This window comes from Engystomops pustulosus, chromosome 3 (genome assembly GCF_040894005.1).
Source record: "Engystomops pustulosus chromosome 3, aEngPut4.maternal, whole genome shotgun sequence".
Taxonomy (NCBI): domain Eukaryota; kingdom Metazoa; phylum Chordata; class Amphibia; order Anura; family Leptodactylidae; genus Engystomops; species Engystomops pustulosus.
In genome coordinates, this window is record NC_092413.1 from 209766132 (window position 1) to 209790781 (window position 24650).

At 41.7% G+C, this 24650-nt stretch overlaps 40 non-coding genes across 40 annotated transcripts; all 40 read right to left on the reverse strand.

The window, feature by feature from the left end:
• Positions 1-62: 62 nt before the first annotated feature.
• On the reverse strand, positions 63-148 carry TRNAR-UCU (transfer RNA arginine (anticodon UCU)). The gene is given in 2 exon segments: positions 63-98; positions 112-148. It is a non-coding gene; the product is annotated as a tRNA-Arg (tRNA).
• A 529-nt stretch (positions 149-677) lies between these two features.
• On the reverse strand, positions 678-763 carry TRNAR-UCU (transfer RNA arginine (anticodon UCU)). Its single transcript is given in 2 exon segments — positions 678-713; positions 727-763. It is a non-coding gene; the product is annotated as a tRNA-Arg (tRNA).
• A 402-nt stretch (positions 764-1165) lies between these two features.
• Positions 1166-1251, reverse strand: TRNAR-UCU (transfer RNA arginine (anticodon UCU)). The gene is given in 2 exon segments: positions 1166-1201; positions 1215-1251. It is a non-coding gene; the product is annotated as a tRNA-Arg (tRNA).
• Positions 1252-1717: 466 nt separating this feature from the next.
• On the reverse strand, positions 1718-1803 carry TRNAR-UCU (transfer RNA arginine (anticodon UCU)). The gene is given in 2 exon segments: positions 1718-1753; positions 1767-1803. It is a non-coding gene; the product is annotated as a tRNA-Arg (tRNA).
• Positions 1804-2205: 402 nt separating this feature from the next.
• Positions 2206-2291, reverse strand: TRNAR-UCU (transfer RNA arginine (anticodon UCU)). Its single transcript is given in 2 exon segments — positions 2206-2241; positions 2255-2291. It is a non-coding gene; the product is annotated as a tRNA-Arg (tRNA).
• A 466-nt stretch (positions 2292-2757) lies between these two features.
• Positions 2758-2843, reverse strand: TRNAR-UCU (transfer RNA arginine (anticodon UCU)). The gene is given in 2 exon segments: positions 2758-2793; positions 2807-2843. It is a non-coding gene; the product is annotated as a tRNA-Arg (tRNA).
• A 529-nt stretch (positions 2844-3372) lies between these two features.
• Positions 3373-3458, reverse strand: TRNAR-UCU (transfer RNA arginine (anticodon UCU)). Its single transcript is given in 2 exon segments — positions 3373-3408; positions 3422-3458. It is a non-coding gene; the product is annotated as a tRNA-Arg (tRNA).
• Positions 3459-3860: 402 nt separating this feature from the next.
• Positions 3861-3946, reverse strand: TRNAR-UCU (transfer RNA arginine (anticodon UCU)). The gene is given in 2 exon segments: positions 3861-3896; positions 3910-3946. It is a non-coding gene; the product is annotated as a tRNA-Arg (tRNA).
• Positions 3947-7121: 3175 nt separating this feature from the next.
• TRNAR-UCU (transfer RNA arginine (anticodon UCU)) lies at positions 7122-7207 on the reverse strand. Its single transcript is given in 2 exon segments — positions 7122-7157; positions 7171-7207. It is a non-coding gene; the product is annotated as a tRNA-Arg (tRNA).
• A 402-nt stretch (positions 7208-7609) lies between these two features.
• TRNAR-UCU (transfer RNA arginine (anticodon UCU)) lies at positions 7610-7696 on the reverse strand. Its single transcript is given in 2 exon segments — positions 7610-7645; positions 7660-7696. It is a non-coding gene; the product is annotated as a tRNA-Arg (tRNA).
• Positions 7697-8225: 529 nt separating this feature from the next.
• Positions 8226-8311, reverse strand: TRNAR-UCU (transfer RNA arginine (anticodon UCU)). Its single transcript is given in 2 exon segments — positions 8226-8261; positions 8275-8311. It is a non-coding gene; the product is annotated as a tRNA-Arg (tRNA).
• A 402-nt stretch (positions 8312-8713) lies between these two features.
• Positions 8714-8799, reverse strand: TRNAR-UCU (transfer RNA arginine (anticodon UCU)). The gene is given in 2 exon segments: positions 8714-8749; positions 8763-8799. It is a non-coding gene; the product is annotated as a tRNA-Arg (tRNA).
• Positions 8800-9265: 466 nt separating this feature from the next.
• TRNAR-UCU (transfer RNA arginine (anticodon UCU)) lies at positions 9266-9351 on the reverse strand. Its single transcript is given in 2 exon segments — positions 9266-9301; positions 9315-9351. It is a non-coding gene; the product is annotated as a tRNA-Arg (tRNA).
• Positions 9352-9880: 529 nt separating this feature from the next.
• TRNAR-UCU (transfer RNA arginine (anticodon UCU)) lies at positions 9881-9966 on the reverse strand. The gene is given in 2 exon segments: positions 9881-9916; positions 9930-9966. It is a non-coding gene; the product is annotated as a tRNA-Arg (tRNA).
• A 402-nt stretch (positions 9967-10368) lies between these two features.
• On the reverse strand, positions 10369-10454 carry TRNAR-UCU (transfer RNA arginine (anticodon UCU)). Its single transcript is given in 2 exon segments — positions 10369-10404; positions 10418-10454. It is a non-coding gene; the product is annotated as a tRNA-Arg (tRNA).
• A 529-nt stretch (positions 10455-10983) lies between these two features.
• Positions 10984-11069, reverse strand: TRNAR-UCU (transfer RNA arginine (anticodon UCU)). Its single transcript is given in 2 exon segments — positions 10984-11019; positions 11033-11069. It is a non-coding gene; the product is annotated as a tRNA-Arg (tRNA).
• A 403-nt stretch (positions 11070-11472) lies between these two features.
• On the reverse strand, positions 11473-11558 carry TRNAR-UCU (transfer RNA arginine (anticodon UCU)). Its single transcript is given in 2 exon segments — positions 11473-11508; positions 11522-11558. It is a non-coding gene; the product is annotated as a tRNA-Arg (tRNA).
• A 466-nt stretch (positions 11559-12024) lies between these two features.
• Positions 12025-12110, reverse strand: TRNAR-UCU (transfer RNA arginine (anticodon UCU)). The gene is given in 2 exon segments: positions 12025-12060; positions 12074-12110. It is a non-coding gene; the product is annotated as a tRNA-Arg (tRNA).
• Positions 12111-12639: 529 nt separating this feature from the next.
• On the reverse strand, positions 12640-12725 carry TRNAR-UCU (transfer RNA arginine (anticodon UCU)). Its single transcript is given in 2 exon segments — positions 12640-12675; positions 12689-12725. It is a non-coding gene; the product is annotated as a tRNA-Arg (tRNA).
• Positions 12726-13128: 403 nt separating this feature from the next.
• On the reverse strand, positions 13129-13214 carry TRNAR-UCU (transfer RNA arginine (anticodon UCU)). The gene is given in 2 exon segments: positions 13129-13164; positions 13178-13214. It is a non-coding gene; the product is annotated as a tRNA-Arg (tRNA).
• A 466-nt stretch (positions 13215-13680) lies between these two features.
• On the reverse strand, positions 13681-13766 carry TRNAR-UCU (transfer RNA arginine (anticodon UCU)). The gene is given in 2 exon segments: positions 13681-13716; positions 13730-13766. It is a non-coding gene; the product is annotated as a tRNA-Arg (tRNA).
• Positions 13767-14295: 529 nt separating this feature from the next.
• On the reverse strand, positions 14296-14381 carry TRNAR-UCU (transfer RNA arginine (anticodon UCU)). The gene is given in 2 exon segments: positions 14296-14331; positions 14345-14381. It is a non-coding gene; the product is annotated as a tRNA-Arg (tRNA).
• Positions 14382-14783: 402 nt separating this feature from the next.
• TRNAR-UCU (transfer RNA arginine (anticodon UCU)) lies at positions 14784-14869 on the reverse strand. Its single transcript is given in 2 exon segments — positions 14784-14819; positions 14833-14869. It is a non-coding gene; the product is annotated as a tRNA-Arg (tRNA).
• Positions 14870-15335: 466 nt separating this feature from the next.
• Positions 15336-15421, reverse strand: TRNAR-UCU (transfer RNA arginine (anticodon UCU)). The gene is given in 2 exon segments: positions 15336-15371; positions 15385-15421. It is a non-coding gene; the product is annotated as a tRNA-Arg (tRNA).
• Positions 15422-15950: 529 nt separating this feature from the next.
• Positions 15951-16036, reverse strand: TRNAR-UCU (transfer RNA arginine (anticodon UCU)). The gene is given in 2 exon segments: positions 15951-15986; positions 16000-16036. It is a non-coding gene; the product is annotated as a tRNA-Arg (tRNA).
• A 402-nt stretch (positions 16037-16438) lies between these two features.
• Positions 16439-16524, reverse strand: TRNAR-UCU (transfer RNA arginine (anticodon UCU)). The gene is given in 2 exon segments: positions 16439-16474; positions 16488-16524. It is a non-coding gene; the product is annotated as a tRNA-Arg (tRNA).
• A 466-nt stretch (positions 16525-16990) lies between these two features.
• Positions 16991-17076, reverse strand: TRNAR-UCU (transfer RNA arginine (anticodon UCU)). Its single transcript is given in 2 exon segments — positions 16991-17026; positions 17040-17076. It is a non-coding gene; the product is annotated as a tRNA-Arg (tRNA).
• A 529-nt stretch (positions 17077-17605) lies between these two features.
• On the reverse strand, positions 17606-17691 carry TRNAR-UCU (transfer RNA arginine (anticodon UCU)). Its single transcript is given in 2 exon segments — positions 17606-17641; positions 17655-17691. It is a non-coding gene; the product is annotated as a tRNA-Arg (tRNA).
• Positions 17692-18094: 403 nt separating this feature from the next.
• On the reverse strand, positions 18095-18180 carry TRNAR-UCU (transfer RNA arginine (anticodon UCU)). Its single transcript is given in 2 exon segments — positions 18095-18130; positions 18144-18180. It is a non-coding gene; the product is annotated as a tRNA-Arg (tRNA).
• A 466-nt stretch (positions 18181-18646) lies between these two features.
• Positions 18647-18732, reverse strand: TRNAR-UCU (transfer RNA arginine (anticodon UCU)). Its single transcript is given in 2 exon segments — positions 18647-18682; positions 18696-18732. It is a non-coding gene; the product is annotated as a tRNA-Arg (tRNA).
• Positions 18733-19261: 529 nt separating this feature from the next.
• Positions 19262-19347, reverse strand: TRNAR-UCU (transfer RNA arginine (anticodon UCU)). The gene is given in 2 exon segments: positions 19262-19297; positions 19311-19347. It is a non-coding gene; the product is annotated as a tRNA-Arg (tRNA).
• Positions 19348-19749: 402 nt separating this feature from the next.
• Positions 19750-19835, reverse strand: TRNAR-UCU (transfer RNA arginine (anticodon UCU)). Its single transcript is given in 2 exon segments — positions 19750-19785; positions 19799-19835. It is a non-coding gene; the product is annotated as a tRNA-Arg (tRNA).
• A 466-nt stretch (positions 19836-20301) lies between these two features.
• Positions 20302-20387, reverse strand: TRNAR-UCU (transfer RNA arginine (anticodon UCU)). The gene is given in 2 exon segments: positions 20302-20337; positions 20351-20387. It is a non-coding gene; the product is annotated as a tRNA-Arg (tRNA).
• Positions 20388-20916: 529 nt separating this feature from the next.
• On the reverse strand, positions 20917-21002 carry TRNAR-UCU (transfer RNA arginine (anticodon UCU)). The gene is given in 2 exon segments: positions 20917-20952; positions 20966-21002. It is a non-coding gene; the product is annotated as a tRNA-Arg (tRNA).
• A 402-nt stretch (positions 21003-21404) lies between these two features.
• On the reverse strand, positions 21405-21490 carry TRNAR-UCU (transfer RNA arginine (anticodon UCU)). The gene is given in 2 exon segments: positions 21405-21440; positions 21454-21490. It is a non-coding gene; the product is annotated as a tRNA-Arg (tRNA).
• Positions 21491-21956: 466 nt separating this feature from the next.
• On the reverse strand, positions 21957-22042 carry TRNAR-UCU (transfer RNA arginine (anticodon UCU)). The gene is given in 2 exon segments: positions 21957-21992; positions 22006-22042. It is a non-coding gene; the product is annotated as a tRNA-Arg (tRNA).
• A 529-nt stretch (positions 22043-22571) lies between these two features.
• Positions 22572-22657, reverse strand: TRNAR-UCU (transfer RNA arginine (anticodon UCU)). The gene is given in 2 exon segments: positions 22572-22607; positions 22621-22657. It is a non-coding gene; the product is annotated as a tRNA-Arg (tRNA).
• Positions 22658-23059: 402 nt separating this feature from the next.
• Positions 23060-23145, reverse strand: TRNAR-UCU (transfer RNA arginine (anticodon UCU)). The gene is given in 2 exon segments: positions 23060-23095; positions 23109-23145. It is a non-coding gene; the product is annotated as a tRNA-Arg (tRNA).
• Positions 23146-23611: 466 nt separating this feature from the next.
• Positions 23612-23697, reverse strand: TRNAR-UCU (transfer RNA arginine (anticodon UCU)). The gene is given in 2 exon segments: positions 23612-23647; positions 23661-23697. It is a non-coding gene; the product is annotated as a tRNA-Arg (tRNA).
• Positions 23698-24226: 529 nt separating this feature from the next.
• On the reverse strand, positions 24227-24312 carry TRNAR-UCU (transfer RNA arginine (anticodon UCU)). The gene is given in 2 exon segments: positions 24227-24262; positions 24276-24312. It is a non-coding gene; the product is annotated as a tRNA-Arg (tRNA).
• Between the last annotated feature and the right edge of the window lie 338 nt (positions 24313-24650).

Below are 24650 nucleotides of genomic sequence, written 5' to 3' on the forward strand. Positions count from 1 at the left end.
CAGCTTTCTAAGATTACTTAAGGCAAGATCACAAAATGTATGCTTGCGTGGAATCCAAAAAGCGACTCTGGTGGGACTCGAACCCACAACCTTTGAATCACTACAGTTTTCTAGAAGTCCAATGCGCTATCCATTGCGCCACAGAGCCGTGTGCAGTGTGCAGGTTAGACTTTTTTAGGCATCCCAAACCAATGTAGCGCCAAGTTTTGCTGATGAGAAAAAGGATGTTTTTCTCACCCTACTGTTTCGGTGTTAGGACATTTTTTCTCTTCATGCATGAAAGCCAGAAGGGTGAGCAACAAAGTGCACTTTCTCTTGAAAAAAAAAGATTTGGTTAACATGAGTGGATAGGACCTCCATTCAGCCTGCTGGTAGAGAAGTTTGCATGACTTAGAAATGGGGCTCCTTGCTTGTTGCAAGTCATTCAAGATTTGAACATTGGATTGGCAAACAGCAGGTTTCCTTCCGAGGGCGTGGATTAAAGTGATCAATAAACGTGCATGGATTATCAGGGAAAAGCTGGGCCTTGGTGGTAAGTATTGAACGTTAGATTTACAAATCACCTGTCTATTTCTCTTTCCTTGTAAGCAGATTTTTCTCATTGGTTCGAGCTGTTGATTTTTCGATTGCTTTTTCCTAACAGTTCTTGAGGCAAAGATTAATTGAAATCCAAAACTCGACTCTGGTGGGACTCGAACCCACAACCTTTGAATCACTACATCCTTCTAGAAGTCCAATGCGCTATCCGTTGCGCCACAGAGCCTTGCACAGCACTGCCTTTCCAGGTTTCTCGGACCAGCTCAGGGAGAAAGGGGCGCTTGATTGGGGAAGTTCGAGAGCCTACAATTCAAAATATCACAAATTGATGAATCCTTATGAGACACCAAACAGAAGCTCAGCTTTTAATTTCTAAATGCTGCTTACAGGCCACCCTCAACCAAGCCTTTTCAACACAGAATTCAAGAAAAGTCACAAGAAGAGCCAGCAATTTAGGGGTTTTTTCAGTGGGTGATCAATGAATTTAGGTTCCAGGGTGGTTTATAGCCAAGAACAGTACTCTAAATCCTTAGCGCAATGTTGCATAAATTGACATTGTTCATTTTCAGCTTTCTAAGAAAACTTGAGGTGAGATCACAAAATGTATGCTTTGGTGGAATCCAAAAAGCGACTCTGGTGGGACTCGAACCCACAACCTTTGAATAACTACAGCTGTCTAGAAGTCCAATGCGCTATCCATTGCGCCACAGAGCCATGTAATTTCGGCTCTTTAGACATTTTTAGGCAGCCAAAACCAAAGTCGTGCCATTTCTTTCTAATGAGAAAAACCATGTGTTTCTAACACTTCATTGCTTCATTGGGGAAGTTCGAGAACCTACAATTCAAAATATCACAAATTGATCAATCTTTAAGAGACACCAAACAGAAGCTGAGCTTTTCATTCTTGGCCTCACTCCATTTTTCTAGACATTGCTGAGGGGCTACCTTCAACCAAGCCTTTTCAACACGGAATTCAAGAAAAGTCACATGTAGAGCCGGCAATTGAGGCTTCTTTTCAATGGGTGATCAATGAATTTAGGTTCCAGGCAGGTTTGCAGCTAAGAACAGTGCTCTACATCCTTAAACACAATGTCGCATAGGTTGACATTGTTCATTTTCAGCTTTCTAAGATTACTTAAGGCAAGATCACAAAATGTATGCTTGCGTGGAATCCAAAAAGCGACTCTGGTGGGACTCGAACCCACAACCTTTGAATCACTACATCCTTCTAGAAATCCAATGCGCTATCCGTTGCGCCACAGAGCCTTGCACAGCACTGCCTTTCCAGGTTTCTCGGACCAGCTCAGGGAGAAAGGGGCGCTTGATTGGGGAAGTTCGAGGGCCTACAATTCAAAATATCACAAATTGATGAATCCTTATGAGACACCAAACAGAAGCTCAGCTTTTAATTTCTAAATGCTGCTTACAGGCCACCCTCAACCAAGCCTTTTCAACACAGAATTCAAGAAAAGTCACAAGAAGAGCCAGCAATTTAGGGGTTTTTTCAGTGGGTGATCAATGAATTTAGGTTCCAGGGTGGTTTATAGCCAAGAACAGTACTCTAAATCCTTAGCGCAATGTTGCATAAATTGACATTGTTCATTTTCAGCTTTCTAAGAAAACTTGAGGTGAGATCACAAAATGTATGCTTTGGTGGAATCCAAAAAGCGACTCTGGTGGGACTCGAACCCACAACCTTTGAATAACTACAGCTGTCTAGAAGTCCAATGCGCTATCCATTGCGCCACAGAGCCATGTAATTTCGTCTCTTTAGACATTTTTAGGCAGCCAAAACCAAAGTCGTGCCATTTCTTTCTAATGAGAAAAACCATGTGTTTCTAACACTTCATTGCTTCATTGGGGAAGTTCGAGAACCTACAATTCAAAATATCACAAATTGATCAATCTTTAAGAGACACCAAACAGAAGCTGAGCTTTTCATTCTTGGCCTCACTCCATTTTTCTAGACATTGCTGAGGGGCTACCTTCAACCAAGCCTTTTCAACACGGAATTCAAGAAAAGTCACATGTAGAGCCGGCAATTGAGGCTTCTTTTCAATGGGTGATCAATGAATTTAGGTTCCAGGCAGGTTTGCAGCTAAGAACAGTGCTCTACATCCTTAAACACAATGTCGCATAGGTTGACATTGTTCATTTTCAGCTTTCTAAGATTACTTAAGGCAAGATCACAAAATGTATGCTTGCGTGGAATCCAAAAAGCGACTCTGGTGGGACTCGAACCCACAACCTTTGAATCACTACAGTTTTCTAGAAGTCCAATGCGCTATCCATTGCGCCACAGAGCCGTGTGCTGTGTGCAGGTTCGACTTTTTTAGGCATCCCAAACCAATGTAGCGCCAAGTTTTGCTGATGAGAAAAAGGATGTTTTTCTCACCCTACTGTTTCGGTGTTAGGACATTTTTTCTCTTCATGCATGAAAGCCAGAAGGGTGAGCAACAAAGTGCACTTTCTCTTGAAAAAAAAAGATTTGGTTAACATGAGTGGATAGGACCTCCATTCAGCCTGCTGGTAGAGAAGTTTGCATGACTTAGAAATGGGGCTCCTTGCTTGTTGCAAGTCATTCAAGATTTGAACATTGGATTGGCAAACAGCAGGTTTCCTTCCGAGGGCGTGGATTAAAGTGATCAATAAACGTGCATGGATTATCAGGGAAAAGCTGGGCCTTGGTGGTAAGTATTGAACGTTAGATTTACAAATCACCTGTCTATTTCTCTTTCCTTGTAAGCAGATTTTTCTCATTGGTTCGAGCTGTTGATTTTTCGATTGCTTTTTCCTAACAGTTCTTGAGGCAAAGATTAATTGAAATCCAAAACTCGACTCTGGTGGGACTCGAACCCACAACCTTTGAATCACTACATCCTTCTAGAAGTCCAATGCACTATCCGTTGCGCCACAGAGCCTTGCACAGCACTGCCTTTCCAGGTTTCTCGGACCAGCTCAGGGAGAAAGGGGCGCTTGATTGGGGAAGTTCGAGAGCCTACAATTCAAAATATCACAAATTGATGAATCCTTATGAGACACCAAACAGAAGCTCAGCTTTTAATTTCTAAATGCTGCTTACAGGCCACCCTCAACCAAGCCTTTTCAACACAGAATTCAAGAAAAGTCACAAGAAGAGCCAGCAATTTAGGGTTTTTTTCAGTGGGTGATCAATGAATTTAGGTTCCAGGGTGGTTTATAGCCAAGAACAGTACTCTAAATCCTTAGCGCAATGTTGCATAAATTGACATTGTTCATTTTCAGCTTTCTAAGAAAACTTGAGGTGAGATCACAAAATGTATGCTTTGGTGGAATCCAAAAAGCGACTCTGGTGGGACTCGAACCCACAACCTTTGAATAACTACAGCTGTCTAGAAGTCCAATGCGCTATCCATTGCGCCACAGAGCCATGTAATTTCGGCTCTTTAGACATTTTTAGGCAGCCAAAACCAAAGTCGTGCCATTTCTTTCTAATGAGAAAAACCATGTGTTTCTAACACTTCATTGCTTCATTGGGGAAGTTCGAGAACCTACAATTCAAAATATCACAAATTGATCAATCTTTAAGAGACACCAAACAGAAGCTGAGCTTTTCATTCTTGGCCTCACTCCATTTTTCTAGACATTGCTGAGGGGCTACCTTCAACCAAGCCTTTTCAACACGGACTTCAAGAAAAGTCACATGTAGAGCCGGCAATTGAGGCTTCTTTTCAATGGGTGATCAATGAATTTAGGTTCCAGGCAGGTTTGCAGCTAAGAACAGTGCTCTACATCCTTAACCTCTTAACGCTCAGCGTCCGATATATCGGACGCTGAGCGCAGTGACTTAGCGCTCAGCGTCCGATATATCGGACGCTGAGCTGATGCCGGTTCAGCTCAAGATCTGAGCCAAACCGGCATCGGGAAAGACGGGGTGCCGGCTGTAACTAATAGCCGGCACCCCAGTGTAACACCCGCGATCGGAGTTGTCTCCGATCGCGGGTGCTTAACCCGTTAAATGCCGCGGTCAGCGCGACCGCGGCATCTAACATGTATCTGGGGGATCTTTCCCCCACGATCGCCCCCCCCGAACCGTTTTCGGGGTGCGCCGATCGTTGCTATAGTAACTCTGGGGTCCGATCTGGACCCCAGAGTTACCTGCAAGAATTGCCAGTAAGATGGCGTCTGTGACGTCATCTTACTGGCACAGTGCCAGCCTATGCAAGTGCATAGGCTGACACTGATAATACTCTGCAATACATGAGTATTGCAGAATATTATCATGAAGAAGCAATCAGATGATTGCTTCTTCATGTCCCATGGTATAAAAGTGAAAAAGTAAAAAAAAAAGTTATTCAATAAAAAAATAAAGTCATAAATCACTAAAAATGCCCCTAACCCCCAAAACATATAAAGAGACATATAACTCAAAAAAAAGTCTAAATCATAACACAAACCCCACATATATAGTATCACCGCGTCCGTAACAACCCGTAGAATAAAAGTAAATCATTATTGAACCCGCACGATAAACGCCGTAAAAAAAAACTGTTATAAACCCTCCAAAAATTATGATTTTTACCTTTTCAATCCCACAAAAAATGCTATAAAATGTGATCAAAAAACCATATGTACTGTGACATGATACTGGTGCAATGTACAACATGTCCCGCAAAAAACAAGCCATCAACCAGCTCCGTAGCCAAAAAAGTAACAACGTTATGCCACTTGGAAGACGGCAATACATAAATAATAGATTTTTCCCCACATTAGGGTTTTGTTTGACAAATTTAGTAAAACGTAAGAAAATATATTCATGTTTGGTATCCCCGTAATCGTATCAACCCATAGAATAAAGATAACATGATTATTAGTCTATACGGTGAACACCAAAAAAAAAAGAAGTAAAAAATCCAGTACAGAATTGATGCTTTTCTACTCCTGTCCTCAAAAAACGTTCCTAAATTTTCAACAATAGGTGATACAAACCCCAAAATGGTAACATTGGAAAAAGCATCTCATCCCGCAAAAAAAATGGCATCACATGGCCCCAATAACGAAAAAGCGAAAATTTTATAGCCTTCAAAAGGGGCCAATGAGGAAACTAATATCCTGGCAGCTGCAGCGCCCTCCTTCCCTTCTGCACCTCGCTGTGCCCCCATAACACAAGTCACAGCCACATGTGGGGGGTCTTTGTACTCAGGAGAAATTGCAGAACAAATTGTATGGTGGGTTTTCTCTTTTTATCTTTTGGAAATGTGTAAATTTTAGGGCTAAATGAACGTATAAGGGAACAATATGACCATTCTAAATTTCACCTCCATTTTGATTCAATTACTATGAAGATCTCAAGGGGTTAACAATCTTCGTAAAAGCTGTTTCTGATGGCTTGAGGGGTGCAGATTTGAAAATGGGTTGGTTATATAGGGGGTTTTGATGCTAAATATGTAAAATTTCATTCCAAACTGTATTTATCCCCAAAATAGTCAATTCTGAAAATCCGGAAAAGCGATATTCTATTTGCAAGCCGCGTGACGTCAAAATAAATTATCCAGACATTTCAGAAATTATGAAAATGTAAAGTAGACAAATGGGAAATGTTTTTCAGCAACTTATTTAGGTGGTAAATCGATCTGCCTGAAAACGCAATGATTTTGAATTTCGAAAATGGCAAATTTTTCCAAAAATTTATCATATTTTCTTTTTTTTTGTAAATAAATGCAAAACTTATCAGCCAAAATTTACCACTAAAATGAAGTACAACATGTGGGGAAAAAACAATCTCAGAATCGCTTTGATAAGTAACAGTGTTCAAAAGTTATAACCGTATAAAGAGACGCAAGTCAGAATCCAAAAAATCGGGCTGAGCCTTAAGCTACAAAATGGCTGTGTCCTTAAGGGGTTAAACACAATGTCGCATAGGTTGACATTGTTCATTTTCAGCTTTCTAAGATTACTTAAGGCAAGATCACAAAATGTATGCTTGCGTGGAATCCAAAAAGCAACTCTGGTGGGACTCGAACCCACAACCTTTGAATCACTACAGTTTTCTAGAAGTCCAATGCGCCACAGAGCCGTGTGCTGTGTGCAGGTTAGACTTTTTTAGGCATCCCAAACCAATGTAGCGCCAAGTTTTGCTGATGAGAAAAAGGATGTTTTTCTCACCCTACTGTTTCGGTGTTAGGACATTTTTTCTCTTCATGCATGAAAGCCAGAAGGGTGAGCAACAAAGTGCACTTTCTCTTGAAAAAAAAAGATTTGGTTAACATGAGTGGATAGGACCTCCATTCAGCCTGCTGGTAGAGAAGTTTGCATGACTTAGAAATGGGGCTCCTTGCTTGTTGCAAGTCATTCAAGATTTGAACATTGGATTGGCAAACAGCAGGTTTCCTTCCGAGGGCGTGGATTAAAGTGATCAATAAACGTGCATGGATTATCAGGGAAAAGCTGGGCCTTGGTGGTAAGTATTGAACGTTAGATTTAGAAATCACCTGTCTATTTCTCTTTCCTTGTAAGCAGATTTTTCTCATTGGTTCGAGCTGTTGATTTTTCGATTGCTTTTTCCTAACAGTTCTTGAGGCAAAGATTAATTGAAATCCAAAACTCGACTCTGGTGGGACTCGAACCCACAACCTTTGAATCACTACATCCTTCTAGAAGTCCAATGCGCTATCCGTTGCGCCACAGAGCCTTGCTCAGCACAGCCTTTCCAGGTTACTCGGACCAGCTCAGGGAGAAAGGGGCGCTTGATTGGGGAAGTTCGAGAGCCTACAATTCAAAATATCACAAATTGATGAATCCTTATGAGACACCAAACAGAAGCTCAGCTTTTAATTTCTAAATGCTGCTTACAGGCCACCCTCAACCAAGCCTTTTCAACACAGAATTCAAGAAAAGTCACAAGAAGAGCCAGCAATTTAGGGGTTTTTTCAGTGGGTGATCAATGAATTTAGGTTCCAGGGTGGTTTATAGCCAAGAACAGTACTCTAAATCCTTAGCGCAATGTTGCATAAATTGACATTGTTCATTTTCAGCTTTCTAAGAAAACTTGAGGTGAGATCACAAAATGTATGCTTGCGTGGAATCCAAAAAGCGACTCTGGTGGGACTCGAACCCACAACCTTCAGAATCACTACAGTTTTCTAGAAGTCCAATGCGCTATCCATTGCGCCACAGAGCCGTGTACTGTGTGCAGGTTAGACTTTTTTAGGCATCCCAAACCAATGTAGCGCCAAGTTTTGCTGATGAGAAAAAGGATGTTTTTCTCACCCTACTGTTTCGGTGTTAGGACATTTTTTCTCTTCATGCATGAAAGCCAGAAGGGTGAGCAACAAAGTGCACTTTCTCTTGAAAAAAAAAGATTTGGTTAACATGAGTGGATAGGACCTCCATTCAGCCTGCTGGTAGAGAAGTTTGCATGACTTAGAAATGGGGCTCCTTGCTTGTTGCAAGTCATTCAAAATTTGAACATTGGATTGGCAAACAGCAGGTTTCCTTCCGAGGGCGTGGATTAAAGTGATCAATAAACGTGCATGGATTATCCGGGAAAAGCTGGGCCTTGGTGGTAAGTATTGAACGTTAGATTTACAAATCACCTGTCTATTTCTCTTTCCTTGTAAGCAGATTTTTCTCATTGGTTCAAGCTGTTGATTTTTCGATTGCTTTTTCCTAACAGTTCTTGAGGCAAAGATTAATTGAAATCCAAAACTCGACTCTGGTGGGACTCGAACCCACAACCTTTGAATCACTACATCCTTCTAGAAGTCCAATGCGCTATCCGTTGCGCCACAGAGCCTTGCACAGCACTGCCTTTCCAGGTTTCTCGGACCAGCTCAGGGAGAAAGGGGCGCTTGATTGGGGAAGTTCGAGAGCCTACAATTCAAAATATCACAAATTGATGAATACTTATGAAACAACAAACAGAAGCTCAGCTTTTAATTTCTAAATGCTGCTTACAGGCCACCCTCAACCAAGCCTTTTCAACACAGAATTCAAGAAAAGTCACAAGAAGAGCCAGCAATTTAGGGTTTTTTTCAGTGGGTGATCAATGAATTTAGGTTCCAGGGTGGTTTATAGCCAAGAACAGTACTCTAAATCCTTAGCGCAATGTTGCATAAATTGACATTGTTCATTTTCAGCTTTCTAAGAAAACTTGAGGTGAGATCACAAAATGTATGCTTTGGTGGAATCCAAAAAGCGACTCTGGTGGGACTCGAACCCACACCCTTTGAATAACTACAGCTGTCTAGAAGTCCAATGCCCTATCCATTGCGCCACAGAGCCATGTAATTTTGGCTCTTTAGACATTTTTAGGCAGCCAAAACCAAAGTCGTGCCATTTCTTTCTAATGAGAAAAACCATGTGTTTCTAACACTTCATTGCTTCATTGGGGAAGTTCGAGAACCTACAATTCAAAATATCACAAATTGATCAATCTTTAAGAGACACCAAACAGAAGCTGAGCTTTTCATTTTTGGCCTCACTCCATTTTTCTAGACATTGCTGAGGGGCTACCTTCAACCAAGCCTTTTCAACACGGAATTCAAGAAAAGTCACATGTAGAGCCGGCAATTGAGGCTTCTTTTCAATGGGTGATCAATGAATTTAGGTTCCAGGCAGGTTTGCAGCTAAGAACAGTGCTCTACATCCTTAAACACAATGTCGCATAGGTTGACATTGTTCATTTTCAGCTTTCTAAGATTACTTAAGGCAAGATCACAAAATGTATGCTTGCGTGGAATCCAAAAAGCGACTCTGGTGGGACTCGAACCCACAACCTTTGAATCACTACAGTTTTCTAGAAGTCCAATGCGCTATCCATTGCGCCACAGAGCCGTGTGCTGTGTGCAGGTTAGACTTTTTTAGGTATCCCAAACCAATGTAGTGCCAAGTTTTGCTGATAAGAAAAAGGATGTTTTTCTCACCCTACTGTTTCGGTGTTAGGACATTTTTTCTCTTCATGCATGAAAGCCAGAAGGGTGAGCAACAAAGTGCACTTTCTCTTGAAAAAAAAAGATTTGGTTAACATGAGTGGATAGGACCTCCATTCAGCCTGCTGGTAGAGAAGTTTGCATGACTTAGAAATGGGGCTCCTTGCTTGTTGCAAGTCATTCAAGATTTGAACATTGGATTGGCAAACAGCAGGTTTCCTTACGACGGCGTGGATTAAAGTGATCAATAAACGTGCATGGATTATCAGGGAAAAGCTGGGCCTTGGTGGTAAGTATTGAACGTTAGATTTACAAATCACCTGTCTATTTCTCTTTCCTTGTAAGCAGATTTTTCTCATTGGTTCGAGCTGTTGATTTTTCGATTGCTTTTTCCTAACAGTTCTTGAGGCAAAGATTAATTGAAATCCAAAACTCGACTCTGGTGGGACTCGAACCCACAACCTTTGAATCACTACATCCTTCTAGAAGTCCAATGCGCTATCCGTTGCGCCACAGAGCCTTGCTCAGCACAGCCTTTCCAGGTTACTCGGACCAGCTCAGGGAGAAAGGGGCGCTTGATTGGGGAAGTTCGAGAGCCTACAATTCAAAATATCACAAATTGATGAATCCTTATGAGACACCAAACAGAAGCTCAGCTTTTAATTTCTAAATGCTGCTTACAGGCCACCCTCAACCAAGCCTTTTCAACACAGAATTCAAGAAAAGTCACAAGAAGAGCCAGCAATTTAGGGGTTTTTTCAGTGGGTGATCAATGAATTTAGGTTCCAGGGTGGTTTATAGCCAAGAACAGTACTCTAAATCCTTAGCGCAATGTTGCATAAATTGACATTGTTCATTTTCAGCTTTCTGAGAAAACTTGAGGTGAGATCACAAAATGTATGCTTGCGTGGAATACAAAAAGCGACTCTGGTGGGACTCGAACCCACAACCTTTGAATAACTACAGCTGTCTAGAAGTCCAATGCGCTATCCATTGCGCCACAGAGCCGTGTGCTGTGTGCAGGTTAGACTTTTTTAGGCATCCCAAACCAATGTAGCGCCAAGTTTTGCTGATGAGAAAAAGGATGTTTTTCTCACCCTACTGTTTCGGTGTTAGGACATTTTTTCTCTTCATGCATGAAAGCCAGAAGGGTGAGCAACAAAGTGCACTTTCTCTTGAAAAAAAAAGATTTGGTTAACATGAGTGGATAGGACCTCCATTCAGCCTGCTGGTAGAGAAGTTTGCATGACTTAGAAATGGGGCTCCTTGCTTGTTGCAAGTCATTCAAAATTTGAACATTGGATTGGCAAACAGCAGGTTTCCTTCCGAGGGCGTGGATTAAAGTGATCAATAAACGTGCATGGATTATCCGGGAAAAGCTGGGCCTTGGTGGTAAGTATTGAACGTTAGATTTACAAATCACCTGTCTATTTCTCTTTCCTTGTAAGCAGATTTTTCTCATTGGTTCGAGCTGTTGATTTTTCGATTGCTTTTTCCTAACAGTTCTTGAGGCAAAGATTAATTGAAATCCAAAACTCGACTCTGGTGGGACTCGAACCCACAACCTTTGAATCACTACATCCTTCTAGAAGTCCAATGCGCTATCCGTTGCGCCACAGAGCCTTGCACAGCACTGCCTTTCCAGGTTTCTCGGACCAGCTCAGGGAGAAAGGGGCGCTTGATTGGGGAAGTTCGAGAGCCTACAATTCAAAATATCACAAATTGATGAATCCTTATGAGACACCAAACAGAAGCTCAGCTTTTAATTTCTTAAATGCTGCTTACAGGCCACCCTCAACCAAGCCTTTTCAACACAGAATTCAAGAAAAGTCACAAGAAGAGCCAGCAATTTAGGGTTTTTTTCAGTGGGTGATCAATGAATTTAGGTTCCAGGGTGGTTTATAGCCAAGAACAGTACTCTAAATCCTTAGCGCAATGTTGCATAAATTGACATTGTTCATTTTCAGCTTTCTAAGAAAACTTGAGGTGAGATCACAAAATGTATGCTTTGGTGGAATCCAAAAAGCGACTCTGGTGGGACTCGAACCCACAACCTTTGAATAACTACAGCTGTCTAGAAGTCCAAGGCGCTATCCATTGCGCCACAGAGCCATGTAATTTCAGCTCTTTAGACATTTTTAGGCAGCCAAAACCAAAGTCGTGCCATTTCTTTCTAATGAGAAAAACCATGTGTTTCTAACACTTCATTGCTTCATTGGGGAAGTTCGAGAACCTACAATTCAAAATATCACAAATTGATCTATCTTTAAGAGACACCAAACAGAAGCTGAGCTTTTCATTCTTGGCCTCACTCCATTTTTCTAGACATTGCTGAGGGGCTACCTTCAACCAAGCCTTTTCAACATGGAATTCAAGAAAAGTCACATGTAGAGCCGGCAATTGAGGCTTCTTTTCAATGGGTGATCAATGAATTTAGGTTCCAGGCAGGTTTGCAGCTAAGAACAGTGCTCTACATCCTTAAACACAATGTCGCATAGGTTGACATTGTTCATTTTCAGCTTTCTAAGATTACTTAAGGCAAGATCACAAAATGTATGCTTGCGTGGAATCCAAAAAGCGACTCTGGTGGGACTCGAACCCACAACCTTTGAATCACTACAGTTTTCTAGAAGTCCAATGCGCTATCCATTGCACCACAGAGCCGTGTGCTGTGTGCAGGTTAGACTTTTTTAGGCATCCCAAACCAATGTAGCGCCAAGTTTTGCTGATGAGAAAAAGGATGTTTTTCTCACCCTACTGTTTCGGTGTTAGGACATTTTTTCTCTTCATGCATGAAAGCCAGAAGGGTGAGCAACAAAGTGCACTTTCTCTTGAAAAAAAAAGATTTGGTTAACATGAGTGGATAGGACCTCCATTCAGCCTGCTGGTAGAGAAGTTTGCATGACTTAGAAATGGGGCTCCTTGCTTGTTGCAAGTTATTCAAGATTTGAACATTGGATTGGCAAACAGCAGGTTTCCTTCCGAGGGCGTGGATTAAAGTGATCAATAAACGTGCATGGATTATCAGGGAAAAGCTGGGCCTTGGTGGTAAGTATTGAACGTTAGATTTAGAAATCACCTGTCTATTTCTCTTTCCTTGTAAGCAGAATTTTCTCATTGGTTCGAGCTGTTGATTTTTCGATTGCTTTTTCCTAACAGTTCTTGAGGCAAAGATTAATTGAAATCCAAAACTCGACTCTGGTGGGACTCGAACCCACAACCTTTGAATCACTACATCCTTCTAGAAGTCCAATGCGCTATCCGTTGCGCCACAGAGCCTTGCACAGCACTGCCTTTCCAGGTTTCTCGGACCAGCTCAGGGAGAAAGGGGCGCTTGATTGGGGAAGTTCGAGAGCCTACAATTCAAAATATCACAAATTGATGAATCCTTATGAGACACCAAACAGAAGCTCAGCTTTTAATTTCTTAAATGCTGCTTACAGGCCACCCTCAACCAAGCCTTTTCAACACAGAATTCAAGAAAAGTCACAAGAAGAGCCAGCAATTTAGGGTTTTTTTCAGTGGGTGATCAATGAATTTAGGTTCCAGGGTGGTTTATAGCCAAGAACAGTACTCTAAATCCTTAGCGCAATGTTGCATAAATTGACATTGTTCATTTTCAGCTTTCTAAGAAAACTTGAGGTGAGATCACAAAATGTATGCTTTGGTGGAATCCAAAAAGCGACTCTGGTGGGACTCGAACCCACAACCTTTGAATAACTACAGCTGTCTAGAAGTCCAATGCGCTATCCATTGCGCCACAGAGCCATGTAATTTCAGCTCTTTAGACATTTTTAGGCATCCAAAACCAAAGACGTGCCATTTCTTTCTAATGAGAAAAACCATGTGTTTCTAACACTTCATTGCTTCATTGGGGAAGTTCGAGAACCTACAATTCAAAATATCACAAATTGATCTATCTTTAAGAGACACCAAACAGAAGCTGAGCTTTTCATTCTTGGCCTCACTCCATTTTTCTAGACATTGCTGAGGGGCTACCTTCAACCAAGCCTTTTCAACACGGAATTCAAGAAAAGTCACATGTAGAGCCGGCAATTGAGGCTTCTTTTTAATGGGTGATCATTGAATTTAGGTTCCAGGCAGGTTTGCAGCTAAGAACAGTGCTCTACATCCTTAAACACAATGTCGCATAGGTTGACATTGTTCATTTTCAGCTTTCTAAGATTACTTAAGGCAAGATCACAAAATGTATGCTTGCGTGGAATCCAAAAAGCGACTCTGGTGGGACTCGAACCCACAACCTTTGAATCACTACAGTTTTCTAGAAGTCCAATGCGCTATCCATTGCGCCACAGAGCCGTGTGCTGTGTGCAGGTTAGACTTTTTTAGGCATCCCAAACCAATGTAGCGCCAAGTTTTGCTGATGAGAAAAAGGATGTTTTTCTCACCCTACTGTTTCGGTGTTAGGACATTTTTTCTCTTCATGCATGAAAGCCAGAAGGGTGAGCAACAAAGTGCACTTTCTCTTGAAAAAAAAAGATTTGGTTAACATGAGTGGATAGGACCTCCATTCAGCCTGCTGGTAGAGAAGTTTGCATGACTTAGAAATGGGGCTCCTTGCTTGTTGCAAGTCATTCAAGATTTGAACATTGGATTGGCAAACAGCAGGTTTCCTTCCGAGGGCGTGGATTAAAGTGATCAATAAACGTGCATGGATTATCAGGGAAAAGCTGGGCCTTGGTGGTAAGTATTGAACGTTAGATTTACAAATCACCTGTCTATTTCTCTTTCCTTGTAAGCAGATTTTTCTCATTGGTTCGAGCTGTTGATTTTTCGATTGCTTTTTCCTAACAGTTCTTGAGGCAAAGATTAATTGAAATCCAAAACTCGACTCTGGTGGGACTCGAACCCACAACCTTTGAATCACTACATCCTTCTAGAAGTCCAATGCGCTATCCGTTGCGCCACAGAGCCTTGCACAGCACTGCCTTTCCAGGTTTCTCGGACCAGCTCAGGGAGAAAGGGGCGCTTGATTGGGGAAGTTCGAGAGCCTACAATTCAAAATATCACAAATTGATGAATCCTTATGAGACACCAAACAGAAGCTCAGCTTTTAATTTCTAAATGCTGCTTACTGGCCACCCTCAACCAAGCCTTTTCAACACAGAATTCAAGAAAAGTCACAAGAAGAGCCAGCAATTTAGGGTTTTTTTCAGTGGGTGATCAATGAATTTAGGTTCCAGGGTGGTTTATAGCCAAGAACAGTACTCTAAATCCTTAGCGCAATGTTGCATAAATTGACATTGTTCATTTTCAGCTTTCTAAGAAAACTTGAGGTGAGATCACAAAATGTATGCTTTGGTGGAATCCAAAAAGTGACTCTGGTGGGACTCGAACCCACAACCTTTGAATAACTACAGCTGTCTAGAAGTCCAATGCGCTATCCATTGCGCCACAGAGCCATGTAATTTCGGCTCTTTAGACATTTTTAGGCAGCCAAAACCAAAGTCGTGCCATTTCTTTCTAATGAGAAAAACCATGTGTTTCTAACACTTCATTGCTTCATTGGGGAAGTTCGAGAACCTACAATTCAAAATATCACAAATTGATCAATCTTTAAGAGTCACCAAACAGAAGCTGAGCTTTTCATTCTTGGCCTCACTCCATTTTTCTAGACATTGCTGAGGAGCTACCTTCAACCAAGCCTTTTCAACACGGAATTCAAGAAAAGTCACATGTAGAGCCGGCAATTGAGGCTTCTTTTCAATGGGTGATCAATGAATTTAGGTTCCAGGCAGGTTTGCAGCTAAGAACAGTGCTCTACATCCTTAAACACAATGTCGCATAGGTTGACATTGTTCATTTTCAGCTTTCTAAGATTACTTAAGGCAAGATCACAAAATGTATGCTTGCGTGGAATCCAAAAAGCGACTCTGGTGGGACTCGAACCCACAACCTTTGAATCACTACAGTTTTCTAGAAGTCCAATGCGCTATCCATTGCGCCACAGAGCCGTGTGCTGTGTGCAGGTTAGACTTTTTTAGGCATCCCAAACCAATGTAGCGCCAAGTTTTGCTGATGAGAAAAAGGATGTTTTTCTCACCCTACTGTTTCGGTGTTAGGACATTTTTTCTCTTCATGCATGAAAGCCAGAAGGGTGAGCAACAAAGTGCACTTTCTCTTGAAAAAAAAAGATTTGGTTAACATGAGTGGATAGGACCTCCATTCAGCCTGCTGGTAGAGAAGTTTGCATGACTTAGAAATGGGGCTCCTTGCTTGTTGCAAGTCATTCAAGATTTGAACATTGGATTGGCAAACAGCAGGTTTCCTTCCGAGGGCGTGGATTAAAGTGATCAATAAACGTGCATGGATTATCAGGGAAAAGCTGGGCCTTGGTGGTAAGTATTGAACGTTAGATTTACAAATCACCTGTTTATTTCTCTTTCCTTGTAAGCAGATTTTTCTCATTGGTTCGAGCTGTTGATTTTTCGATTGCTTTTTCCTAACAGTTCTTGAGGCAAAGATTAATTGAAATCCAAAACTCGACTCTGGTGGGACTCGAACCCACAACCTTTGAATCACTACATCCTTCTAGAAGTCCAATGCGCTATCCGTTGCGCCACAGAGCCTTGCACAGCACTGCCTTTCCAGGTTTCTCGGACCAGCTCAGGGAGAAAGGGGCGCTTGATTGGGGAAGTTCGAGAGCCTACAATTCAAAATATCACAAATTGATGAATACTTATGAGACAACAAACAGAAGCTCAGCTTTTAATTTCTAAATGCTGCTTACAGGCCACCCTCAACCAAGCCTTTTCAACACAGAATTCAAGAAAAGTCACAAGAAGAGCCAGCAATTTAGGGGTTTTTTCAGTGGGTGATCAATGAATTTAGGTTCCATGGTGGTTTATAGCCAAGAACAGTACTCTAAATCCTTAGCGCAATGTTGCATAAATTGACATTGTTCATTTTCAGCTTTCTAAGAAAACTTGAGGTGAGATCACAAAATGTATGCTTTGGTGGAATCCAAAAAGCGACTCTGGTGGGACTCGAACCCACAACCTTTGAATAACTACAGCTGTCTAGAAGTCCAATGCGCTATCCATTGCGCCACAGAGCCATGTAATTTCGGCTCTTTAGACATTTTTAGGCAGCCAAAACCAAAGTCGTGCCATTTCTTTCTAATGAGAAAAACCATGTGTTTCTAACACTTCATTGCTTCATTGGGGAAGTTCGAGAACCTACAATTCAAAATATCACAAATTGATCAATCTTTAAGAGACACCAAACAGAAGCTGAGCTTTTCATTCTTGGCCTCACTCCATTTTTCTAGACATTGCTGAGGGGCTACCTTCAACCAAGCCTTTTCAACACGGAATTCAAGAAAAGTCACATGTAGAGCCGGCAATTGAGGCTTCTTTTCAATGGGTGATCAATGAATTTAGGTTCCAGGCAGGTTTGCAGCTAAGAACAGTGCTCTACATCCTTAAACACAATGTCGCATAGGTTGACATTGTTCATTTTCAGCTTTCTAAGATTACTTAAGGCAAAATCACAAAATGTATGCTTGCGTGGAATCCAAAAAGCAACTCTGGTGGGACTCGAACCCACAACCTTTGAATCACTACAGTTTTCTAGAAGTCCAATGCGCTATCCATTGCGCCACAGAGCCGTGTGCTGTGTGCAGGTTAGACTTTTTTAGGCATCCCAAACCAATGTAGCGCCAAGTTTTGCTGATGAGAAAAAGGATGTTTTTCTCACCCTACTGTTTCGGTGTTAGGACATTTTTTCTCTTCATGCATGAAAGCCAGAAGGGTGAGCAACAAAGTGCACTTTCTCTTGAAAAAAAAAGATTTGGTTAACATGAGTGGATAGGACCTCCATTCAGCCTGCTGGTAGAGAAGTTTGCATGACTTAGAAATGGGGCTCCTTGCTTGTTGCAAGTTATTCAAGATTTGAACATTGGATTGGCAAACAGCAGGTTTCCTTCCGAGGGCGTGGATTAAAGTGATCAATAAACGTGCATGGATTATCAGGGAAAAGCTGGGCCTTGGTGGTAAGTATTGAACGTTAGATTTAGAAATCACCTGTCTATTTCTCTTTCCTTGTAAGCAGAATTTTCTCATTGGTTCGAGCTGTTGATTTTTCGATTGCTTTTTCCTAACAGTTCTTGAGGCAAAGATTAATTGAAATCCAAAACTCGACTCTGGTGGGACTCGAACCCACAACCTTTGAATCACTACATCCTTCTAGAAGTCCAATGCGCTATCCGTTGCGCCACAGAGCCTTGCACAGCACTGCCTTTCCAGGTTTCTCGGACCAGCTCAGGGAGAAAGGGGCGCTTGATTGGGGAAGTTCGAGAGCCTACAATTCAAAATATCACAAATTGATGAATCCTTATGAGACACCAAACAGAAGCTCAGCTTTTAATTTCTTAAATGCTGCTTACAGGCCACCCTCAACCAAGCCTTTTCAACACAGAATTCAAGAAAAGTCACAAGAAGAGCCAGCAATTTAGGGTTTTTTTCAGTGGGTGATCAATGAATTTAGGTTCCAGGGTGGTTTATAGCCAAGAACAGTACTCTAAATCCTTAGCGCAATGTTGCATAAATTGACATTGTTCATTTTCAGCTTTCTAAGAAAACTTGAGGTGAGATCACAAAATGTATGCTTTGGTGGAATCCAAAAAGCGACTCTGGTGGGACTCGAACCCACAACCTTTGAATAACTACAGCTGTCTAGAAGTCCAATGCGCTATCCATTGCGCCACAGAGCCATGTAATTTCAGCTCTTTAGACATTTTTAGGCATCCAAAACCAAAGACGTGCCATTTCTTTCTAATGAGAAAAACCATGTGTTTCTAACACTTCATTGCTTCATTGGGGAAGTTCGAGAACCTACAATTCAAAATATCACAAATTGATCTATCTTTAAGAGACACCAAACAGAAGCTGAGCTTTTCATTCTTGGCCTCACTCCATTTTTCTAGACATTGCTGAGGGGCTACCTTCAACCAAGCCTTTTCAACACGGAATTCAAGAAAAGTCACATGTAGAGCCGGCAATTGAGGCTTCTTTTTAATGGGTGATCATTGAATTTAGGTTCCAGGCAGGTTTGCAGCTAAGAACAGTGCTCTACATCCTTAAACACAATGTCGCATAGGTTGACATTGTTCATTTTCAGCTTTCTAAGATTACTTAAGGCAAGATCACAAAATGTATGCTTGCGTGGAATCCAAAAAGCGACTCTGGTGGGACTCGAACCCACAACCTTTGAATCACTACAGTTTTCTAGAAGTCCAATGCGCTATCCATTGCGCCACAGAGCCGTGTGCTGTGTGCAGGTTAGACTTTTTTAGGCATCCCAAACCAATGTAGCGCCAAGTTTTGCTGATGAGAAAAAGGATGTTTTTCTCACCCTACTGTTTCGGTGTTAGGACATTTTTTCTCTTCATGCATGAAAGCCAGAAGGGTGAGCAACAAAGTGCACTTTCTCTTGAAAAAAAAAGATTTGGTTAACATGAGTGGATAGGACCTCCATTCAGCCTGCTGGTAGAGAAGTTTGCATGACTTAGAAATGGGGCTCCTTGCTTGTTGCAAGTCATTCAAGATTTGAACATTGGATTGGCAAACAGCAGGTTTCCTTCCGAGGGCGTGGATTAAAGTGATCAATAAACGTGCATGGATTATCAGGGAAAAGCTGGGCCTTGGTGGTAAGTATTGAACGTTAGATTTACAAATCACCTGTCTATTTCTCTTTCCTTGTAAGCAGATTTTTCTCATTGGTTCGAGCTGTTGATTTTTCGATTGCTTTTTCCTAACAGTTCTTGAGGCAAAGATTAATTGAAATCCAAAACTCGACTCTGGTGGGACTCGAACCCACAACCTTTGAATCACTACATCCTTCTAGAAGTCCAATGCGCTATCCGTTGCGCCACAGAGCCTTGCACAGCACTGCCTTTCCAGGTTTCTCGGACCAGCTCAGGGAGAAAGGGGCGCTTGATTGGGGAAGTTCGAGAGCCTACAATTCAAAATATCACAAATTGATGAATCCTTATGAGACACCAAACAGAAGCTCAGCTTTTAATTTCTAAATGCTGCTTACAGGCCACCCTCAACCAAGCCTTTTCAACACAGAATTCAAGAAAAGTCACAAGAAGAGCCAGCAATTTAGGGTTTTTTTCAGTGGGTGATCAATGAATTTAGGTTCCAGGGTGGTTTATAGCCAAGAACAGTACTCTAAATCCTTAGCGCAATGTTGCATAAATTGACATTGTTCATTTTCAGCTTTCTAAGAAAACTTGAGGTGAGATCACAAAATGTATGCTTTGGTGGAATCCAAAAAGTGACTCTGGTGGGACTCGAACCCACAACCTTTGAATAACTACAGCTGTCTAGAAGTCCAATGCGCTATCCATTGCGCCACAGAGCCATGTAATTTCGGCTCTTTAGACATTTTTAGGCAGCCAAAACCAAAGTCGTGCCATTTCTTTCTAATGAGAAAAACCATGTGTTTCTAACACTTCATTGCTTCATTGGGGAAGTTCGAGAACCTACAATTCAAAATATCACAAATTGATCAATCTTTAAGAGTCACCAAACAGAAGCTGAGCTTTTCATTCTTGGCCTCACTCCATTTTTCTAGACATTGCTGAGGAGCTACCTTCAACCAAGCCTTTTCAACACGGAATTCAAGAAAAGTCACATGTAGAGCCGGCAATTGAGGCTTCTTTTCAATGGGTGATCAATGAATTTAGGTTCCAGGCAGGTTTGCAGCTAAGAACAGTGCTCTACATCCTTAAACACAATGTCGCATAGGTTGACATTGTTCATTTTCAGCTTTCTAAGATTACTTAAGGCAAGATCACAAAATGTATGCTTGCGTGGAATCCAAAAAGCGACTCTGGTGGGACTCGAACCCACAACCTTTGAATCACTACAGTTTTCTAGAAGTCCAATGCGCTATCCATTGCGCCACAGAGCCGTGTGCTGTGTGCAGGTTAGACTTTTTTAGGCATCCCAAACCAATGTAGCGCCAAGTTTTGCTGATGAGAAAAAGGATGTTTTTCTCACCCTACTGTTTCGGTGTTAGGACATTTTTTCTCTTCATGCATGAAAGCCAGAAGGGTGAGCAACAAAGTGCACTTTCTCTTGAAAAAAAAAGATTTGGTTAACATGAGTGGATAGGACCTCCATTCAGCCTGCTGGTAGAGAAGTTTGCATGACTTAGAAATGGGGCTCCTTGCTTGTTGCAAGTCATTCAAGATTTGAACATTGGATTGGCAAACAGCAGGTTTCCTTCCGAGGGCGTGGATTAAAGTGATCAATAAACGTGCATGGATTATCAGGGAAAAGCTGGGCCTTGGTGGTAAGTATTGAACGTTAGATTTACAAATCACCTGTTTATTTCTCTTTCCTTGTAAGCAGATTTTTCTCATTGGTTCGAGCTGTTGATTTTTCGATTGCTTTTTCCTAACAGTTCTTGAGGCAAAGATTAATTGAAATCCAAAACTCGACTCTGGTGGGACTCGAACCCACAACCTTTGAATCACTACATCCTTCTAGAAGTCCAATGCGCTATCCGTTGCGCCACAGAGCCTTGCACAGCACTGCCTTTCCAGGTTTCTCGGACCAGCTCAGGGAGAAAGGGGCGCTTGATTGGGGAAGTTCGAGAGCCTACAATTCAAAATATCACAAATTGATGAATACTTATGAGACAACAAACAGAAGCTCAGCTTTTAATTTCTAAATGCTGCTTACAGGCCACCCTCAACCAAGCCTTTTCAACACAGAATTCAAGAAAAGTCACAAGAAGAGCCAGCAATTTAGGGGTTTTTTCAGTGGGTGATCAATGAATTTAGGTTCCATGGTGGTTTATAGCCAAGAACAGTACTCTAAATCCTTAGCGCAATGTTGCATAAATTGACATTGTTCATTTTCAGCTTTCTAAGAAAACTTGAGGTGAGATCACAAAATGTATGCTTTGGTGGAATCCAAAAAGCGACTCTGGTGGGACTCGAACCCACAACCTTTGAATAACTACAGCTGTCTAGAAGTCCAATGCGCTATCCATTGCGCCACAGAGCCATGTAATTTCGGCTCTTTAGACATTTTTAGGCAGCCAAAACCAAAGTCGTGCCATTTCTTTCTAATGAGAAAAACCATGTGTTTCTAACACTTCATTGCTTCATTGGGGAAGTTCGAGAACCTACAATTCAAAATATCACAAATTGATCAATCTTTAAGAGACACCAAACAGAAGCTGAGCTTTTCATTCTTGGCCTCACTCCATTTTTCTAGACATTGCTGAGGGGCTACCTTCAACCAAGCCTTTTCAACACGGAATTCAAGAAAAGTCACATGTAGAGCCGGCAATTGAGGCTTCTTTTCAATGGGTGATCAATGAATTTAGGTTCCAGGCAGGTTTGCAGCTAAGAACAGTGCTCTACATCCTTAAACACAATGTCGCATAGGTTGACATTGTTCATTTTCAGCTTTCTAAGATTACTTAAGGCAAGATCACAAAATGTATGCTTGCGTGGAATCCAAAAAGCAACTCTGGTGGGACTCGAACCCACAACCTTTGAATCACTACAGTTTTCTAGAAGTCCAATGCGCTATCCATTGCGCCACAGAGCCGTGTGCTGTGTGCAGGTTAGACTTTTTTAGGCATCCCAAACCAATGTAGCGCCAAGTTTTGCTGATGAGAAAAAGGATGTTTTTCTCACCCTACTGTTTCGGTGTTAGGACATTTTTTCTCTTCATGCATGAAAGCCAGAAGGGTGAGCAACAAAGTGCACTTTCTCTTGAAAAAAAAAGATTTGGTTAACATGAGTGGATAGGACCTCCATTCAGCCTGCTGGTAGAGAAGTTTGCATGACTTAGAAATGGGGCTCCTTGCTTGTTGCAAGTCATTCAAGATTTGAACATTGGATTGGCAAACAGCAGGTTTCCTTCCGAGGGCGTGGATTAAAGTGATCAATAAACGTGCATGGATTATCAGGGAAAAGCTGGGCCTTGGTGGTAAGTATTGAACGTTAGATTTACAAATCACCTGTCTATTTCTCTTTCCTTGTAAGCAGATTTTTCTCATTGGTTCGAGCTGTTGATTTTTCGATTGCTTTTTCCTAACAGTTCTTGAGGCAAAGATTAATTGAAATCCAAAACTCGACTCTGGTGGGACTCGAACCCACAACCTTTGAATCACTACATCCTTCTAGAAGTCCAATGCGCTATCCGTTGCGCCACAGAGCCTTGCACAGCACTGCCTTTCCAGGTTTCTCGGACCAGCTCAGGGAGAAAGGGGCGCTTGATTGGGGAAGTTCGAGAGCCTACAATTCAAAATATCACAAATTGATGAATACTTATGAGACAACAAACAGAAGCTCAGCTTTTAATTTCTAAATGCTGCTTACAGGCCACCCTCAACCAAGCCTTTTCAACACAGAATTCAAGAAAAGTCACAAGAAGAGCCAGCAATTTAGGGGTTTTTTCAGTGGGTGATCAATGAATTTAGGTTCCATGGTGGTTTATAGCCAAGAACAGTACTCTAAATCCTTAGCGCAATGTTGCATAAATTGACATTGTTCATTTTCAGCTTTCTAAGAAAACTTGAGGTGAGATCACAAAATGTATGCTTTGGTGGAATCCAAAAAGCGACTCTGGTGGGACTCGAACCCACAACCTTTGAATAACTACAGCTGTCTAGAAGTCCAATGCGCTATCCATTGCGCCACAGAGCCATGTAATTTCGGCTCTTTAGACATTTTTAGGCAGCCAAAACCAAAGTCGTGCCATTTCTTTCTAATGAGAAAAACCATGTGTTTCTAACACTTCATTGCTTCATTGGGGAAGTTCGAGAACCTACAATTCAAAATATCACAAATTGATCAATCTTTAAGAGACACCAAACAGAAGCTGAGCTTTTCATTCTTGGCCTCACTCCATTTTTCTAGACATTGCTGAGGGGCTACCTTCAACCAAGCCTTTTCAACACGGAATTCAAGAAAAGTCACATGTAGAGCCGGCAATTGAGGCTTCTTTTCAATGGGTGATCAATGAATTTAGGTTCCAGGCAGGTTTGCAGCTAAGAACAGTGCTCTACATCCTTAAACACAATGTCGCATAGGTTGACATTGTTCATTTTCAGCTTTCTAAGATTACTTAAGGCAAGATCACAAAATGTATGCTTGCGTGGAATCCAAAAAGCGACTCTGGTGGGACTCGAACCCACAACCTTTGAATCACTACAGTTTTCTAGAAGTCCAATGCGCTATCCATTGCGCCACAGAGCCGTGTGCTGTGTGCAGGTTAGACTTTTTTAGGCATCCCAAACCAATGTAGCGCCAAGTTTTGCTGATGAGAAAAAGGATGTTTTTCTCACCCTACTGTTTCGGTGTTAGGACATTTTTTCTCTTCATGCATGAAAGCCAGAAGGGTGAGCAACAAAGTGCACTTTCTCTTGAAAAAAAAAGATTTGGTTAACATGAGTGGATAGGACCTCCATTCAGCCTGCTGGTAGAGAAGTTTGCATGACTTAGAAATGGGGCTCCTTGCTTGTTGCAAGTCATTCAAGATTTGAACATTGGATTGGCAAACAGCAGGTTTCCTTCCGAGGGCGTGGATTAAAGTGATCAATAAACGTGCATGGATTATCAGGGAAAAGCTGGGCCTTGGTGGTAAGTATTGAACGTTAGATTTACAAATCACCTGTCTATTTCTCTTTCCTTGTAAGCAGATTTTTCTCATTGGTTCGAGCTGTTGATTTTTCGATTGCTTTTTCCTAACAGTTCTTGAGGCAAAGATTAATTGAAATCCAAAACTCGACTCTGGTGGGACTCGAACCCACAACCTTTGAATCACTACATCCTTCTAGAAGTCCAATGCGCTATCCGTTGCGCCACAGAGCCTTGCTCAGCACAGCCTTTCCAGGTTACTCGGACCAGCTCAGGGAGAAAGGGGCGCTTGATTGGGGAAGTTCGAGAGCCTACAATTCAAAATATCACAAATTGATGAATCCTTATGAGACACCAAACAGAAGCTCAGCTTTTAATTTCTAAATGCTGCTTACAGGCCACCCTCAACCAAGCCTTTTCAACACAGAATTCAAGAAAAGTCACAAGAAGAGCCAGCAATTTAGGGGTTTTTTCAGTGGGTGATCAATGAATTTAGGTTCCAGGGTGGTTTATAGCCAAGAACAGTACTCTAAATCCTTAGCGCAATGTTGCATAAATTGACATTGTTCATT